The sequence below is a fragment of the Heteronotia binoei genome, chromosome 19, assembly GCF_032191835.1.
Source record: "Heteronotia binoei isolate CCM8104 ecotype False Entrance Well chromosome 19, APGP_CSIRO_Hbin_v1, whole genome shotgun sequence".
Taxonomy (NCBI): domain Eukaryota; kingdom Metazoa; phylum Chordata; class Lepidosauria; order Squamata; family Gekkonidae; genus Heteronotia; species Heteronotia binoei.
In genome coordinates, this window is record NC_083241.1 from 34,494,560 (window position 1) to 34,500,466 (window position 5,907).

The following is a 5,907-nucleotide window of genomic DNA, read 5'->3' on the forward strand; positions in this document are numbered from 1 at the left end:
CATTGCCAAGTCCAATTCAAGAAATATCTGGGGACATTGGGGGGTGGAGCCAGGAGACTTTGGGGGTAGAGTCAGGAGACATTGGGGGTAGAGCCAGGAGCAAAGGTGTGACAAGCATCATTGAGCTCCAAAGGGAGTTCTGGCCATCACATTTAAAGAGACCGCACACCTTTTAAATGCCTTCCCTCCATTGGAAATAATGAAGGATAGGGCCACCTTCTTTCGGGGCTCGTAGAATTGAACCCCCTGGTCCAATCTTTTTGAAACTTGCAGGATATTTTGAAGAGAGGCACTGGATGTTATGCTGAGAATTTGGTGCCTCTACTTCAAAACACAGGCTCCCAGAGTCCCAGATACCCATGGATCAATTCGCCAGTATTGACTACGGGAATAAGTCTCCATAAGGAATAATGGAGTGCCCAGCAGACATTTCCCTCCCCTCTTTCTGATGACCCTGAAGCAGGGGGAGGGCATCCAAACCGGGGGATCCCCTGCCCCCACCAGGGGATTGGCAACTCTATCTCCATGCCAGCTGATAGGGTGGAGAGGGTTCGAGAGCCACACAATATGTGTGAAAGAGTCATAGGTGGCCTGAGCCACAGTTTGGCCACCCCTGCCCCGGAAGAAATGGATGCTTTGGAGGGTGGACCCTCTGGCTTTGAAGCCCACTGAGGTCCCTGCCCTTCCCAGGCTCCATCCCCAAATCTCCAGGAGCTTCCCAGCCCTGGTCCAGCAATCCTACCCCGTATCCCCTGCCAATGGCCAGAGGTGCTGGTTAGGGTTGCCAAGTCCAGTTCAAGAAATATCTGGGGACTTTAGCCAGGACCAAGTTGTGACAAGCATCACTGAACTCCAAAGGGAGTTCTGGCCATCACGTTGAAAGGGACCGCACACCTTTTAAATGCCTTCCCTCCATTGGAAATAATGAAGGAGAGGGGCACCTTCTATGGGGGCTCATAGAATTGGACCCCCTGGTTCTATCCTCTTGAAACCTGGAGGGTATTTTGGAGAAAGGCACTGGATGCTATGCTGAAGGTGTGGTGCCTCTACCTCAAAAAACAGTCCCTCCAGAGCCCCAGATACCCGCAGATCAATTCACCATTATACCCTATGGGAATGGGTCTCCATAGGGAATAATGGAGTGCCCAGCAGACATTTCCCCCCCCCAAAAAAAAACTTTCTGATGGCCCTAAAGCAGGGGGAAGGCCTCCAAGCCGGGGATCCCCTGCCCACACCCGGGGATTGGCAACCCTAGTGGTGGTGGTGAACTTGGCAACCCTAGCTGCAGATCAGTTGGAATAGCAAGAGATCTCCAGGTTATCGCCTGCGGGCTAAATTGATCTCTGCAGGTCACAGAAAGAACTAGGGTTGCCAATCCCCAGGTGGGGGCAGGGGATCCCCCAGTTTGGAGCCCCCCCCCCCACTTCAGGATCATCAGAAAGCGGGGGGAGGGGAGGGAAATGTCTGCTGGGAACCCCATTATTCCCTATGGAGACCCATTGCCGTAGGGTATAATGGTGAATTGATCCACAGGTATCTGGAGGGGCTGTTTTTTGAGGTAGAGGCACCACATTTTCAGCATAGTATCCAGTGCCTCTCCCCAAAATACCCCCCAAGTTTCAAAAAGATTGAACCCAGGTGGTCCAATTCTACAAGCCCCAAAAGAAGGTGCCCCTATCCATTATTTCCAATGGAAGGAAGGCATTTAAAAGATGTGCGGTCCCTTTCAACGTGACAGCCAGAACTTCCTTTGGAGTTCAATCGTGCTTGTCACAACCTTGCTCCTGGCTCCACCCCCATGTCTCCTGGCTCCACCCCCAAAGTCCCCAGATATTTCTTGAATTGGACTTGGCAACCCTAGAAAGGACTCACAATGCAGAGGGACTCTGGTTTGATTTCAAGGCCAGCCTCTAAAGCCACCGACTTCTTGGCCCTTGGGAAGCCTGCAGAGCAGCTCAGCTGAGCAGATTGTTTAAAGAAAGCTGCCCCACTGCTGCCCGAGGGACTTGGGGAGGGTGTGTTGTGTGTGTGTGTGTGAAACAGCTTCTCATTGTCCTCCTCGGTTTCCCCCCAAGGGCCAGCCCCTCCCTGCCCCGTGCCCCCCCCCCCCCAGCACAGCTTCATTCTCACGCAAAGTCCCTGAAAGTGACCCCATCGCCTTCCCTTTCTCCCCCAAAGTCCCTGTTTGCATTTGCTTGGGGAAACCCGGTGAAATGAAGCCAAATGCCTTCTCACGCAATGCAGGGCAATCTTTAACCTGCAAGGGAGGGGGGCTGGGGGTGACCGGTCCAAAGCACTGCTTGGAAGCTGGCCGGATAAACTTTCACCCCCTGGCTCCAGGCCTTTTGGTGCAAATGTCCATGCAGAGACTAGAGATCACCAGGCATCGCAATGGATAGCCAAACAACAGCGATCCATTCCCCTGGAGAAAATGGCTGCTTTGGAGGGCGGGCTCTACAGCCTTCCTTCTGCCCCTAGGGGTTCCCTGCCCCTCCTCTTGTTCCAGCCTCAAATCTCCAGGAAGTGCCCAACCCAGAGCCTAAGTAGTTGCCAACCTCAAGGCAGGGCCCGGAGAGTCCTCCCAGATTTACAACTGATCTGCAGACTACAGAGATCTGGAGGAAACACCAGCTTCGGAGGGCAAATTCTATGGTATACCATAGAGTCTAGGTCAGGGGTGGCCAAAGTGTGGTTTGGGAGCCACATGTGGCTCTTCCACACATACAGTGTGGCTCTCGAAGCCTCTACTGCCCCATTGACCAGCTTGGAGAAGCCATTTGTCTCTTTAAATCACTTCTCCAAGCCAAACCAGCTGGCAGCTTGGAGAATGCATTTAAAGTTTAAGTTGTTTTCTTTCCACCTCTCTTTCCTTCCCTATCAATTTTCCTTCCTTCCTTCCTTCCTTCCTTCCTTCCTTCCTTCCTTCCTTCCTTCCTTCCTTCCTTCCTTCCTTCCTTCCTTCCTTCCTTCCTTCCTTCCTTCCTTCCTTCCTTCCTTTTCCCAAGCATCTGACATTCATGTGTCTTGCAACTCTCAAACATCTGATGTTTCTTCTGTGTGGCTCTTACGTTAAGCAAGTCCGGCCACTCCTGACGCAGAGGCTTCTCCCTTCCCCGACATAATCCTCACAACAACCCTGAGAGATGGGACAAGTAGCCAGAGTCGCTCCCCTGCGCCGCCCCTGGTGAGCTTAAGAACATAAGAGAAGCCATGTTGGAGCAGGCCAATGGCCCATCCATTCCAACACTCTGTGTCACACAGTGGCCAACCCCCCCCCCCCAAGTGCCATCAAGAGGTTCACAAGTGGGGCTAGAAGCCCTACCACTGTTACCTCCCCCCCCCAAGCACTCAGAATACAGAGCATCACTGCCCCAGACAGAGAATTCCTAAGAGCCACTGATGGACCTCTGCACCATATTTTTATCCAGTCCCCTCTTGAAGCTGTCTATGCTTGTAGCCGTCACTTCCTTTTCGGGTTGGCATCCCTGTGAGCTGTTGCAAGGGATGTCAGAGTCTTGCCATGCGCGACTGAAGTCAGGCAGGCTTAGGCAGCTGGGTGTGATCGACAGATGCGTGAGATGTAGCAGGAGCCTGGCACGCAAGCTGCCTCCCTGACCTCACTCACCCCAGGAACAACCAGCCTCTCGCGCTTTGTCAGAGGTCCTGTGATCGCAACTTGCCCCAAGGAAGTGCTCGCAGAAGCCCACACGATGCGCGGCTCTTCCCTAAAGCAGTCTTGTGTCCAGTTGCTCTGGTCTCAAATTGTGCACAGGCTAAGAGGAGAACAAAGCAGTTCTTTGGCCCCTGACCTTGATACGATGGATCTGGCTGCCTGGATCGCCACCATGGTGACATCCCGGCTAGACTACTGTAATGCACTGGCCGTGGGTCTCCCCTCAAAACCAGTTTGGGGCAGAATGCTGCGGCTCGGCTCATCTCAGGAGCTAGATGGAGCAAACATATTAATCCCATTCTGTGAACCAGGGGCAGCCAAACTTGCTTAACATAAGAGCCTACATAGAATAAACATCAGATGTTTGAGAGCTGCAGGACATGAATATCAGGTGTTTGAGAGCCACAATGGAAGGAGGGAGGGAGGGAGGAAGGGAGGGAGGGAGGAAGGAAGGAAGGAAGGAAGGAAGGAAGGAAGGAAGGAAGGAAGGAAGGAAGGAAGGAAGGAAGGAAGGAAGGAAGGAAGGCAAATAGATGGAGAGAGAGAGGTGGAAAGAAAGCAACTTTAATTTGAAATGCATTCCCCAAGCTGCTGGCTGGCTTGGCGAAATGATTTAAAGAGACAAATGCCTTCTCTGACCTTTCTAGTGGGGTAATGGGGGCTTCAAGAGCCACACAATATGTGTGAAAGAGCCACATGTGGCTTCCAAGGCACAGTTTGGCCACCCCTGTTCTAACCTTTGTAGTTAATTGAGTGCTGGAAACTAGTGTATGGCCATAGACTGATGTGCATCCTTCCCCGCTTTCCTCCTAATTCCTCAAGCCTATCTCCCCTCAGACTTTCCGGGTCACTATCCAATAGAACCTGGGAACAGACACATTCATCCGTTCCTTTCTTTATCTTGAAATGCTAAAAGTTTGTTTCAAGTGGGACTTGGGTTGCCAACCTCCAGGTGAGACCTGGAGATGTCCCAGATTTAGAACTGATCTCCAGGTGAAACAAAATCAGCTCCCCTGGAGAAAATGGCTTCTTTGCAGGGTGGGCTGTATGGTATCATACCTACCGAGATCTGGCCACTCCCAAAATGCCTCCATAGGCTCCACACACACAAAAAAAAGGAAGGAAGGAAGGAAGGAAGGAAGGAAGGAAGGAAGGAAGGAAGGAAGGAAGGAAGGAAGGAAGGAAAATAGATGGGGAGGAAGAGAGAGATGGAAAGAAAGCAACTTTAACTTTAAATGCATTCTCCAAGCCAGTTGGTGGCTCTGAGAATACAATTAAAGTTAAAGTTGCTTTCTTTCCATCTCTCCCTCTCCTGGACATGTGATTTAAAGAGACAAATGCCTTCTCCCAGCTGGCTGACAGGGGGCTTCAAGAGCCACACAATATGTGTAAAAGAGCCACAGTTTTGCCACCCCTGCTGTAGATACTCCACTGACTGCACAACAGTTACCAGGTGCTGTTTAAGGCACTGGCTGTCACATACAAAGTCCTTCCTGGTCTTGGATCCTCATATTTAACTCTTTCACACATGCTGTTAAATCACTTTGTCTCATTAAATCACTTCTCCAAGCCAGGCCAGCTGGCAGCTTGGAGAATGCATTTAAACTTAAAGTTGCTTCCTTTCCACCTCTCTCTCTCTCTCGTCTCTCCTTCTATTGAGAGCCATCTGTGATGTAGTAGTTAAGAGTGCCAGACTCCAATCTGAAGAACTGGGTTTAATTACCCATCGCTCCACATGCAGCCAGCTTGTGTGACCTTGTGTCAGTCCCAGTTCTCTCAGAGCTGTTCTCTCAAGAGCTCTCTCAGCCCCACATACCTCACAGGGTGTCTGTTATGGGGAGAGAAAGAGAAGGCAATTGTAAGCCACTCTGAGACTCTGAGTGAAGGGCAGGGTATAAATCCTATCTCCTCCTTCTCTTCTTCTTCCTCCTCCTCCTCTTCCACTTCTTCTTCCTCTTCTTCCTCTCCTCCTCCCCGCCGTACCAGCTTTGCTCATTTGTGCAAGGTCTTCTGCAAGTGCCAACCTGCAAATGGGCAAAATCAACAACTGCCCCATATCCATGCCTTCTCGGTGGTTGCCCCCACCTTGTGGAACGGCCTGCCTGAGGAGGTTAGGAAGGCTCTCCCTCTCCTGACTTTCTACAAACTGTGAAAAACTCAAGAATAAGGAGATGGATGAAGCATAACAACGGGGCATCAGTTAATTCCTCTTAGCATTCCACAATTAAGAGGGA